The sequence below is a fragment of the Chroicocephalus ridibundus genome, chromosome 9 (assembly GCF_963924245.1).
Source record: "Chroicocephalus ridibundus chromosome 9, bChrRid1.1, whole genome shotgun sequence".
In the NCBI taxonomy this organism is placed as follows: Eukaryota; Metazoa; Chordata; class Aves; order Charadriiformes; family Laridae; genus Chroicocephalus; species Chroicocephalus ridibundus.
The window spans coordinates 13,200,069-13,213,662 of record NC_086292.1 but is presented as its reverse complement, the minus strand read 5'-3'; positions in this window follow the sequence as shown (position 1 = coordinate 13,213,662).

Here is a 13,594-nt window from a genome sequence, read left to right as displayed (position 1 = left end):
GTCTTACATTCTGTAGTGTCTCTATTAATATGAATCTGGGATTGATGAGAAGAGTTGCTTTGGGTCTGGCAACACTGGTATTTGCACCAGCGTCAGTGTCCCAGGACCACGATGGCAGCGCCAGCTGTGCACTGATACGGAAATCCGCATAGTGGTGAAGTTTAGCCCACTCTGAACATCCCCAGCGCAGGTGTTTTCCTGATCTACTGGGCTTCATTTGATGTGCTATCGAGACTTCTGGACTCTCCTCACTATTACTTCTGTGACAGAGAAAGAATTATTCTAAAGGAAGAAATTGTAACACAACGTAGCTCTTGTGTGACTGGAAAATACAGGTAGTTAATGAAGAGGGAAAGAGCCCAAGTGTATCTGCCCTTAAAGGAAATCACTTAAAGCTAAAGGTTGGTCTGAAGCACTTGGCATAATGTAGGGCACAGACATGACCTAAGAAGATTTCTCCCTCTGTTTTTCATGGGGCTTTGTGGCTGCTATGACTGTTTGGAGGTCCGTGAGCTCCCAGAAACACAGAGCTGGCAGTCTGGTGTCGTTGTTAGCTCGGTGGATACATATGGGAGGGATAAGCTGAGCTGTTTATATTTATAGCGGGTTTGCAGTTCTGTTTTGCACCTCTCCTGAGCACAATACCTCTGAGACATGAGCAATGTTCTTACTCCTTTTGATAGCCAAAGAAATGAAGGTTTTATGGGTTTATATCCATTCCAATGGGACATGGGTGGTGGGACAAGGAATGCAGAGTTATGTAGTGCTGCATTGAGTCTCCTTCTGGCAGCCCAGAAGCTCTCCAAAAGCTCTTGCTCTTTCTGGCTCTTTACTCAAGATTATCTGATGATAATTTATATATATATGTCAGGCTTCCTTCCTCTTTTCCCATTATCTCACTGACTTGCCTCTGTTTCTGCCTACTGCACAGTCCTGTGTTCCAACGCGAAATCATCGGTTACCGCCAGTGAAGCAGTCTGTTTAGTGTTTCTGCTCCCTGAACCGATTTGGATATGCCTTTGTCCTGAACAAGGATGTGTGCTCATAGATATCCTCTGTCTGTGTTTGATCCCCTTCTTGTCTTTTAGTGGAGCCCATTTTTCATACTGACTGTTGCGTTTGCTGTAGAACCCAGTACTTACTGAAGCGCCATTGTGTTTGCTGCCCTTGTGTGGATTTGGTCATTTTTCCCCTTAATTTCTTGCAGTGCAGTTAGGTTGGATTGAAAGAAGGGGATTTACATGGAGCCAAGTATTTTTCTAGGTTTAAAGCCTATCCAGTGCTTTTTAACTGACCAAGATCTACAGCACGTTGGAGTATTTACAGCTTCTGTTTAATGGGCTGTTTACAATTTCAGTACCAGCCTCAGGAGCCTTGCTGAGCATATGTCCATGCTTATGACACATTTACAGTGAATAATAACTGACACATTTTGCATGTACAGGTTAATGCCCTCAAATCAGGTGCTATAAATTGTTTTGGGTGGGTAGCTGGGGCAAGAGCCTTTTCCCCACCCGCTGTGTGTTTTATATAGCATTGGGGCAAGATTTGGCAAACATGCGAGTTAATTTTTCACTTCCTCTACTCATTGCAGGCAAAGCGCAATATTGCCTTTCTCTTCCCCTAATCTATGCATACGACACAGGAGATGTTAAGAGCCATGGCTGGAGCTATCCTGAAAGGATGTATTTTGTAGGACAAAATCATCAGAATAGCCTCAGAGCAGCTCTTGGATCTTTGAGGATCATGTTGGTATCTGCTGCTCGGCTTTCGGAGGCCCCAAGGCTGGGAGCATGCAGCAGCCTCTCTGCCTTCCCTCTCCAGTGTCATCCCTTCCCTGCAGAGCACTGCATTCAGCACAGCCCTTCTCTGTGTCTGGCTGCAATGCTTTTATTTGTGCTGTGATTTTTGTGAGGGTCCTCAGAGCAGCATTTGTGAGAGCAGTAGTCTTCTCCCTAAGACAAAGTGTTTCAAGTTCTGGCCATAAAACCGGTTTTCCAATTTGGAAAATCTCAAATAGCCTTCTGCCTTTAAACTACGGTAAGTGTGTTATCTCACAGGAGTAAAAGTAACTTAATATGCATATCAGGTACGGAATGAGCCCTCTGGGCAGTGTTATTGGCAGTGTGGGACTACATAAAGGAAAAATGGCTTATTGCTTATTTCCATCTGCCCACAGCTGACCTTTCCAGGTGCAGTGTGTTTCGTCTGGTGCATCTGGAATTGCTCCAAAACTGCAGTCTCCTAGGCCTTGGGACTGTACATATTTCTTTAGTGAAACCCAAATATCTGCAAATAGGAAAAAAGGAGAAACTTTTAGAGGGGAATAGCCTGTTCACCACCGAATCAGATCTTAGTTTTTAACAGGTGTTGGGTTATAAATGCTGCTTTGAACATTCACTTAGAAGAAATTTAATTCAGGTGACAAGTAATGAGCTGATAAGCCCCGATGCCATGAAATCTTCTGTTTTGTTACTGAACAACTGTATTACAGCCAGCTCAAGACCAGACTTTCCTTTATGGAAAGGAAACTCAGGAAGCGTGAGTGTTTGCTGCTCACTACACTTGCCCAGTCCTTGGCCTCACCGCTAAGACACTCAGTAGTGTTACTTGGAGTGAAGGCACAACCACAAAACTCATTTCACATGGACCATTGAACAACCATTAGACATTAAAAGTTTTCAGTCCCTACTCCCAGATGGAATTTGAACCAGTGACTTGGAGGTGAAAGGCGCTGCTGCAATCCTCTGGAGCCTGCAGAGTGTTTGTGTTCATCCTGCAGAGCACTTTTTCTGTATCGAAAAGCAAATTAATCTGTCACTGAGACTAATCCTGTTTGTCTCGGAAGTAAGCACAATTTTAAAATATGAAGGGACTATTTGAGACAATTTTTACATTCTGAGTTTCGAATGTCAGAAAAAATTTCTTTGCATCTATTTGGTTATGCTTTTCTCTATGAAAAGTCAGGTGAGTACTTTTTGACCTAGATGACTTTTATGTGAGTAAAAAGGTGGGCAACAGTGATTCCCTCTGACAATGTAGGAGCCTTTCCCTTCCAACAGGCAACTTTTTTTTTTTTTTTTCTAATTTAGAAGTGGAACACACAGAAAACAGTTATGCCCATAAATGCCCTGCACCCCTTAACATTTTTGAAGCTGGTAGTTATGCCAGTGAGTCGACCTAACTATCATCCCAATTGCTGTGGGCTTCGCTTCTCTTTCAGAATCTAGCGTCCCCTTTCAGGTCAGGGGAGACTTGGAGAGGCAGACAATTAGAGAGGCAGTTGCAAAACTGCATAAGTCGTCTTATTATGCCAGTTTCCAGGTTTTTTTGGACTGTTGGCACTACGGTAAGGTAAATGTAGGCACATTGGTTTATTACATCAGTAGATTTGGTCTTACACTGGTAAGACTACACAAATGATCTACTCGGACACCTTGTCTGCTACAAGGTTTGTGGCTGAGAAACCTGATCTTGTGAACACAGCCCAGTTTCAATGCACATTTTTGAGTGGAATATTAGATGGTGACTTACTGCTAAGGGAGCCCATCTTCTGATGTCTCTGGGCAAAATAGGGTAGAGAAGCTGTTTGTATTTCTGTAGTTTATATCAAACGCCAGTGATGACACGTGCATAAAAATAATTAGTTAAATAAATACTCAGGTGTTGATGTTCTGGCAGGAGATAGCCAAGGGAATTATCTTTATACAAAAGGACAATTTAAGTTGAGAGCATCTGCAGGGATAATCAATGCCAAATCTACCATTACCATTGATTTAGGCATAATTAGTTTGGATGAAGACAGAAGACTATCATTAAAAATAATAAATTGAAGAATGGTGTCTAATTGAACAGGCAGAAGCCTCCATCAAAGATGTCTGAGGAAGGTGTTTTGATCCTTCTGCACTGATGATGTGACTTGATGCTGTGGTTGGTTTGCAATGTGGTTGGGTACTGATGCTGTGCTACAAAAAAACTGTCCTGACTCTTCCTGGACAGCATTAACCAGCTTGTTTGTTGTGCTGTATTTGGAGAGTTTTGCACTGAAACAACCTTTCAGACCTGTTAAAGTCTCATATAGCCACTCCTTGTTCTCAGCTTTTGTAACTGGCTCAGAACTAACCTCAATTTCTTGGTATTGCCCTTTCATTGGTCCATAGTCTGAAACTCTTTCCCCTTACCCAGTGGACCAGGCTTTCTGTGAACTCTGTTTCCCCACTTGCCCTCCAGCTTGTTTATCATCTGTAAAGTGAAGCCCAGGGTAGTCATGGGGTCCCCTAATCTCCTGGAGAATGTGTGGGGCAGGTCCAGGTTCACAGATGATATGTGTTATAGATTCAGCTACGGTGAAATCCCAGACTTTATTCTTTCTAATGCTATAGCAGCTTATGTGTTCAGTAACGCAGATCTCCAGTCATGACTTCTGCATTAGTTGAAGTGCTGCTTATGCCACTAACATTTTGCTTGTCTGTTGAGCAGCCAGTGCAGGTACCCCACTGTAGCTGGCTCTGTAGGATGCCAAGCAGCCTTACAGCTGGTAAATCAGCACCTACTCTTATTTTGCAGGGCAGGGAGTGGGGATAAAATCACCATAGTTAAAGTGTAGGCGTGTTGACTGTAGACTGATGCACTTTGTTTATCAGGAGCTACGATGCGGCGAGGAGGGTGCAACCTTCCCACGTACCACCTCTCTGAAGAGATGGCTGTGGTGAATTGATGCCGCTTGTGCAGCATTATGTCATTCTCATCCACCTTCTGATGGATACTGTTGCAAACTGCCAGCAGTCCAGGGAAGCAACAAAAAGGCGTTACACCTAGGTGAAATTTGTGTGCATGATGCATGTTCACAGGGGAGGATGGAACTAACGATATGCTGGAAAACAGAGTGTGACAAAAAGGAATATGAGAATCACAAGGAAGAAGTTGTTGAAAACAAATTTCTTCCAAGGTGAGTGTACTCTTCCACTCTAACCATCTATACTCTGCTTGGGACTGTGCTTTTACCTCAGTTTACTGACATTTTCTATGTTTTTCCACAATGAGTTTCTGATCCTGCACTTGATAGCAAACATACCGAGCAAATGGCCCACTGCCGTCTGCTGAGCTGTATCAGCTCTTCCTGTTTGAAGACCTGCCCCTGTGCTCTGGTTTCAGTTGGTTCAGGGGACTGGACAACTGCCTGCTGGTTGGCTGACTTGGGAGGTTCAGGAGCCCCACTCTCGGGGCAGATACAGCATTTGAGCAATGAAAAGGGAAGGGGATGCACTGTGTGGGTGATCTGCACTTTCACCATCAGCCTATAAATGTGTCAGATGAGTAACATTGTCTTGAAAAAATGCCCTTGAATACACTGGCAGGATGACTTTCTGCTAGAGTCCTCTGGGAACAGCACGGTGGGCTGTCAAAGCAACACAGGCACAGTGGAAAATGGTAAATGGGGATGGAAAGTGGCCAGAGGCTCAATAGCACTATTCAACTGGACAGCCTTAGCTCTCCAGGCAATCCAGCTCTGTGCATGAATGGAAGCAAGTAGTTTCCACCCTTTCTACTGAGGTTATTTCTTCACATAATAGAAGGCCACAGATTGATTTCTGGCTGATCAGCAGAACTGCTTCCAGGCTGCACAAATTTAATGTGGCCTTTTATTCTTTTGTGTGGTTACTTCTTCCAAGGGACACCTCTTTATTGCTGGAGAATACCATGGAGACAGCACTGTTGCAAGCAAAGGGGAAGAGGAGTACATGTGCAGATAATCTGCTGGGATTTAGGTAGCAAGACACCAGAGAAGGTTGTTTAGAGTCTGACCTAGTAAAGGAATTTAATCTCTATAAACTCTTGATCAGAAGCTGGTTCCTCAGACACCAGTGTCAATGTTATTCACTGGTACCAGGACGGATTTATGCTGATAGAGAAGCTGGCTCATATGTATTTCCTTTTTAATTTCCATTTTGCTGTTTTCCATTTCTGGGAAAGGAATTAAGCAGAACTGTAAGGCCGCTTAGGAAGTGTCTGTATGAGGCTGGAGGAAAATCTAGCTGGACAAGTCTCCTAGTTCAAATTCATAACTGTCCTGAATTTGGGTCTTTCAAATGTCTTTGTTTAAACAAGCTGTGGGGGTAGGCTGGAGGAGTAGGCTAGAGGGAAACTGGCTTTGTCCTATCTGCTGGCATCCCCTTGTGTACTGTGCATGTGGCCACAACCAGCCCCTGGATGGTAGTGCTGAATTTATTGGGAAATCATCTATCCTTGAGTGAAAAGGAAATAAGGGGTTAATGGTGCCCTCACACACGGGTCAATGTTTTCTAATTTGGTATTAAAAAAAGATGAGTGGTGCCTGTGAGAGGAAGAGACAGCACATGAGTGTGAATTTGCTTCCCGAGACCTGGCAGGCATTTTGATTCCTCTTGAGGCTGAAGTGGGCTGAGGAAGGCTGTGCAATGTGCTGCTGCTGTGCCTTTTCCTTATGTATTGCAGCTGGGACCATATTCTGATAAAGCCATTAGTTCAGAGAGGAGCAAAGAGCTAAAGATTTAAAAAGCAAAGATTCTAGGAAATGCAAACAATGTGGTTTATAATAAGAAAGTGTAAATTAACTAAGGAGAAGAAAATAGCATGTTGAAAACAGATTAGTGAGGAGGGTGCCCGTGGATGCCTGGATAGCTTTACCAACTAGTCAATTAGAGCCAATTATCATCCTTAAACTCCTAGCACCATGTTTAGTATGCTTGCAGTGTGTCCAATTTAGCTTGCACTGTTTCATAGGTTTACAATTTTCTCTCTGTGTCTGAAATGATCTAGCTGGAGACACCAGGAAAGTGCCAAGCATTAAGTATATAACAATTGTAATTCTTTTGACTGAAACCTGATTTGATTCAGTTGAAAATGACTTTAGTGTATTGGATTTACGGTTCATTTAACAAGTGCTGTAGATGTCAATACATTAGTGTAAACCTGATGCAGGTAGTAATTTGGTTTCTAATGAGGTTCCCCAGCAGTATCCAACTATGAAAAATGGGATGTTCTTCAGTGGAGCACAAAGTGCACCTGCCTGATCGCAGATGTTGTCTGAGGCCCTGCCACTTAACTTCCTGGGAACAGTGTGGTGCTATGTCTTGCAATGGGCTTTAAAAATGCCTCGAACTGTTAAAAAGTAAGAAGCACAGATTGGGAAGAATAAAAGATTGCTCTTTAGACGTTTTATTTTAATTATACATTTAAATTACAACTTTATCTCCTATAGTCTTAATTGTGCAGTTGTTGCAGATGCAAAATTTCAGTCGGATTTAATGGAACTGCAGCAGCTGAGATCAAAAGAAACCTTTTATTTTTATGGGCTGCGTGATCATACCTTCTCCTTACCTCCCTGTTGTCTTCAAAATGTTTCACTGAATGATCCTTCTGGTGAAGGACCAGTTTTGTTGTATACTCATGGGCTATGATGGAAACAGGAGCAGTGCAGAGAGGCCAGGACAAAGAAGACAGTGATGTCCCCCTGCCCCTTGACCCACCTCTTCCCTCACTGGATGTGAGACATGTTCCAGAAAAGCAGCTGTGGAATATGTAAACGAGGGGGAGATGTGAAACTGGGTGGAGGACAATATGGTATCGAGGACAAAGTACTCGTATGGGCATTTGCTTCACCTGAGAAGTAAGATGTAGTTTTGGAGAGGTGTTTGCCCATGACGTGTTTGTTCTCTTAGGCTGTAGCTCTGGCTCTGGGGTGGCTGCAGCTGTGGGGTCCCTCCTTAGGCACCAAAACGCTCAGTGTTGCTGCCATACCCAGGGAGTTTCCAGAGATGTGAGGCTCCACGCAGGTGCCCTTCCAAGTCATTTTCCCCTTCCAGGGCAATGTGTGCGGCCAGCTGCTCTTGGTGGCCTTCTCCATGTTGGGAAAGGCCCTTCCAGGCTGCCGGGCAGCTCACGGGGCTACCGCCCTTCAGTACAGCTTTCGCACTCGCAAAACATTTTTAAACTTTTATATGCCGTAGCCCAGCAGGTAGCTTTTGTTTCAGTGTTAAGCTGATTTCCACAGGTTGAGATGTTACGATCAATATGAGGGTATATGAGAGCCTGACCCCGGCAGACTGCGTTGGTGTGATTAAGGGTACAGAAGATATGTTCAATCCTACGTAAAGCAGCCTTGCACTGTCTCTCAATTCACTTCACGTCTCAGCTGGAAATACAACTCCTTTCTTTCCTCTATACTTCTTAATTTCCTTCCTTTGCTGTTATTTAGCTGCTAAGTGCTACGTGCTGCAATAGATAATGGAAGAAGCTGTTCAGAATGAAATGGCGTGGCATTTTATGCCCTTTTGTAAACTATATAAAATAAAGATGAACCTCTCTGCTTGTTCCAGACAAGTCACACCTTGTTGTGGGGTGTTGGCTCTCATATTTTCCACTGGATCATGGCTGACTCCAGACGGCAGTGAGTTGGGAGCACCGTTCACAGCCTGTACGCAGCGATCAGCTTGCCCAGTCACCCCTAAAAGTGTCTCTTTGGGGTTTAGCATCTCCAGAGGAAGAAAAACAACATAGTAAAGTGAATTCAGTTACTGCACAGAGGTGACTCTGGGGTAATGTGAGTGCTCAGTACTGCTGTCTCTGTAAAGTCACCACCGTCTGCAAACACTGCTCTAGATGGGAGCCCTTAAGAAAATTATTCCAAAGTAACTTTTAAACCAAGTGACCAAATTCTGTGTAGACTTGTTTCTTCAGAGTTTAAGTGACTAAAATTTTGGTAAGCTTTTATTTTTTTCTTGGAAATTAATAAACCTCAATTGAATTAAGGGTACTTTAATTCTGAGTGAGAGGATTTAATGCAGTTTAACTGAGCCTTTCAAGTTGTGTGTTTAGATCTGATTAGCTTCTTTAAGAGTGCGCGGGTCTAGGCAAGTCCCCACTTTTGTGTTCCTCTGTTTCCGAGAGAATTTGTTTTCTCCACTATGGTGCTGACTTGGAGGGTGGCAGAAAATAGCTGCGCCATACTTCTCTGCAGTGGACTCTCACTTGAGCTCAGCCTTTAGGTTTGCTGGGGAGAGTAAGATGCTGGACAACATGTTTTAAGCAATTGTTCAGTCTCAAATACAGAATACACAAAAGCACAGAACTGCTTTGACAGTGTATTAAATATTAAGTTTAACATACCAGAACTATGCAACGCACTTAGCTACTATGAAATAGCGTACTTATTTATAGATCTCCTAAGTCAGCTGAAGCCAACAGTCTGTTTTCACTCTGGTGTCTCAGTTGAACAATTGCGCTCTCTAGATCTACTTCCAACAAATCAATTAAAAGCTCCTGCAAAAGTCACTGGGAGACCATCATCATTACAGGGAGGGGGATGCACCAGATAATTCCTATGCAAATTTCTATTCCTGTGCCTAATGCCGTTAACAGCTACTAGTGACATTTAATGGAGAATGTGATTCACTTCAGTTAAGCAAGATAGCAAGGTGCTTTGTCTATGTCTGCGTTCATTTGGGATTTATTGTTCTAGCTGGTGGGAACCATTGTAAGCTGCTCAAAGAGACTTCTCACTCTGTTGTCTTTGTGTTGAGCTGGGAGAAGGTACAGGCCAGGTTCTGATTAGTGGTGTGCTGGTGTCACTGCATGTTATCTCTTGGTTATATTACTGCAGAAGACTAAAATTCGGCTGTTGGTGGCCAGTGCTTTGCTAGCGAATTTTACAAATTCTTTGGGTTTTGTTTTGGAATAACTGCTGTTCCTAACAGTTGTTTTATTGCCTTTCCTTCAAAAGCTGGTTTAGACTTCTACCTTTTTTGTTTAATCTTTTTTTTTTTTTTTTCAATCCTTGGAAACGACAGACAAATTTTAATTACTCTACTTGATTGCTTTTCCTATGGCACCCTGATGCAATTGCAGAGAGGACTTTTGCAGTTCTGTACATTCTCCTTTGTCCAGGAACAAATTCTTCCCAGAATTTGCAGGCAGGTGATGTCTAACATAGTTTTATTATCTCATTTTTTATATTCATGTTTAATGAATCCATATGTAGTTAATAGTATGGGCATACCCAACTGCTAAACTAAAGTGAGAAAAACTTACCTGTTGGAAGCTCAAAAGGTAGCGTTCACATCTTAGCACCTTTCTCAGCTCACCACTCCTGCCTGGGATAGGAAGAGCCACAACATTGCAGCAGAAGACCACTCTGTCAGAGTAACGGTTTCCTTGAAGATTTGCAGCAAACAGCACCTTTCTGCCGTCTCTGTGTGGTATTGGTATGTCCCCCAGGTAACAGTAACACCTGCACAATGTTTTGGAGCAGCCAGGACCTCTGCCTTTGGTGATTTTATGTCCTCGTACCTTTTTTTCTAGGTCCCAGCTTGTCATACCTGTGAAGGTATAACAGAGCAGAAGTACCAGCATCTCCTAATGGTCTAAAATCAAGAGGGATGTCAAAACAGTCACAGAATTACAATACATAAATTCAGGTGAAGTTATTTTTCTTGTCTTCATCTTTCTGCTTTCATAATTCCTGTTTTCTAGGCTTTGGGGAAGCTACAAATGAGTTTAATTTTTTTAGTCTGTCTCCTTTAATGACAGTGTGGGTCTGACACAACCTCAGGTTTCCGAGCACTGGGATTTTGGAATAAAGAGCCTTGTTGTTCATATCTGAAAGCTGGCAACACTGCTTCTTCCCTCCTAGTCCCTTTTATCATGCAGCTTGACAGAAATATTTTGTTTGTTATTTAAAAAAATGTATTTGTTAAAAGTTAATATTTTTTTTCTTGTAAAGGCTCATCCTTCCTGGTATTACATTAGCAATTCTACTTTGTTCTTCTGTGAAGCAAGTTTCAGTTTACAGGTACATCTGCTTTCCATTCCACGGCTTAAAGAAAGTCGTCAGGAAAATCTTAAAACCTACTTAATGAAGCCTTTTAAATGCTCATCCTGCACTTTTGAGTGAAGTGCAATTTATATTTCATAAAAGTAGAAGCTGAGCTGCAAGCTGTAAGTAATTATCATATAATTAAATGTCTACCATGAAAGAAATGAAAACTCAGGCTTCTTGGGAGGCTTCCGTGACTGGTTTATGCAATCACAAATTAAATTACATTTCTTTACCTTATGAATGTTCTGGAGGTACGTTAACCCAGTGTGGAGATGCACATCTGAGACTGCTAAGCTGCTCTGAAAGGGGAAGAGAGTTCATCAAGCCAGTAAATTCCATGGGCCAAGAAGATGAACACATAAATATCTGTGATGGGTTCTGTAAATGTGACTATGCTTTTCTTGTCTGGAAGCATTTGCAGCTAATAATGAAGAAATCAACCCCAATGCAAGCAGTAGCTTAAGTGAACTGCCGTGGTTTTAGATTACTGACTGATGCATGGATTCCAGTGGACACGGTCTTTCTCTGCGGGAGAGAAAAATATTGTCAGTTTGTTGGGAGTGGGGTGGGGGGTGTTGGGTATCTGGAATTCTGGACAGAGGAGTAACTCTTCATTTATTCAGACTTTCCTGCATGTTTAGCTAGGAATCCCCTTCCACCACCCAAGGAGGGCAGTGAATTCATGGGCAGGGAGGAACCTGAACTCTGGATTTGAACATTTCCTTTCATTTTTACAGGGGGCTAACCCTACTTCTCTTAATAATCATTCAAATGATGGCATTCAATGAAGAAAATTTCGTGGCAAGAAAGGAGTTGAAGTAGTAGCGTATCAACATGTGCACTTTGTATTCTTGCTACTCCTGTTGTTGGCATTTTAGGGCTGGAGAGATGTACCCATTTCAGTTTTACCTGAATATGGGAAAAGCTGAATTATTTAAAGACAGGAAGCCCTGACTTGGAGCTGTTCTAATTTAAGGAACTGCTGCAATAACAGCCTGTTATGGCTTTATGCAAATGCTGACTGAAGTATTTTCATGTGCTGATGGAATTAAAGAACAGTTTCTGTATGACTTAGCTTAAAGAACAGGAAGCGTGAATGTTTCATCATATTTTTGCAGTGTATTGTGCTTGCATGAAACCCTTTACTACAAAAAGGACAGTTTTAGTCCTGGTTCTCTGAGAAGCTCTGGTACTGCGCTGCTAAAGGGCCCTCTCTAAGGTCAGGTGTTTCTGGGCCACAAGAACATCACTTTTATCTCCTCGAATGAAGACAAAACTCCTGGTGCCTCCAGTGTACAGTACAGTGATAGTTAAAAATCTCAATTCACAAATGTATACAGTAGGGTGATGACAATGTAATGGTATTCTTTATGGCATGTCAAGGGGACATATAATTGGTGTTGGCTTTTCTTTTCCCTCTCACTTTTTTCCTAAGGTTAACTACTTAACCTTGACTTCAGGCTGTGTTTTTTTTCTCATTACATTTCTCCATTATACATTATTTGGTTTGGTTACAGTCACTAGACTTTAACTGCTCTGACATATTAATTTTTAAGGGCATAAATGACTTCATTAAAATAACGTCCTTCAGATAAGTGCACTTGGCACTGTGATTGGAAGTGGACAAAAAGAAATATGAAGCATCAGCTCCTCCACATTAATAATATATTATGGGAACCGAAAACAGTACAATATGGATTTAAAAAGCTTCTTAGTTAACTTTTAGAAGTTCAGTCTGTAGCCTACATTCTTGAATCAGTTATGTTCAATCACTTGTACAACTGTCAAGATTCTCTTTTGTAATGTGTTTATAGTCAAAGCTTTGTTTTATGTTTGGAGTCTTCCTTCATTTATATGCAACACTGGTTTCTTAGTATCCCTGCTTATTCTGCGTTATTTCTTTGCAATAAATACCTGCTTGTTATGAATCAGAAACAAAGAGGAGCGCTGCCTGTTGGATCCTGATATGAAATGTTTATTGGAAGTATATTGTAGTTAGAGTAGGTGATTGGGAACCTCAGCTGCTCTCCTGTTCCCACTTCTGGACTCCTTTCTTCGCTGTCTCTAGCACAGAGAAAGCCATGTTAAATATATTCAGTTAAAAGGTGTACGTAGTCTCTGCTGGTGTATTGTGCTAAGAGGAGTGGGGACAGCAGGGAGGTACTTCAAATCAAGCAGTTTTCTTTCTGTAATGGTGCTGCTGTACCCCTTGCCAAGAAGTGTATTGTAAATACTAATGCATCTTAAAGCAAACCTTGGAAGTAAGATAATGGGCTGAGATGTGCAGTAACTACAGTGACTTGAAACTTCAGTCCAGATGTCTTAAGTTTTCCTTTCTGACTTCCCTTCTGCCAGAGCCTTCTTTTCCCTGTGTCCTGTCTGTGAGTGCTCCCAGAGCCCCAATGTCACCTCACCTGCGGCTGGAGGGGGATCACGTAAAGCTGCCTTGCGGACTCCCTGCTCACCCGAGACTCCTGTGGCATCTTGTCAGCTTGTTTTGAGGTGACCTGAACTGAAAAAGTTATTTCAAATCTGTACTAGTGCAATTGAAAGCTTTTAGCTGAGTGATGACTTCTGCTTACCCTTCTCCAGGGCTGTCCTTAGCTCTTGGAAGGGCTTTTAGCCTTCTTCATTAATTGGCAAATTTGTGTAAGTAAAATGCTTTGAGACAGTAACTGCTCCAATGGGCCTATGGACGTGTGCGTGCTGGAGAGCACGTCCTAAAATCCAGCATTAACA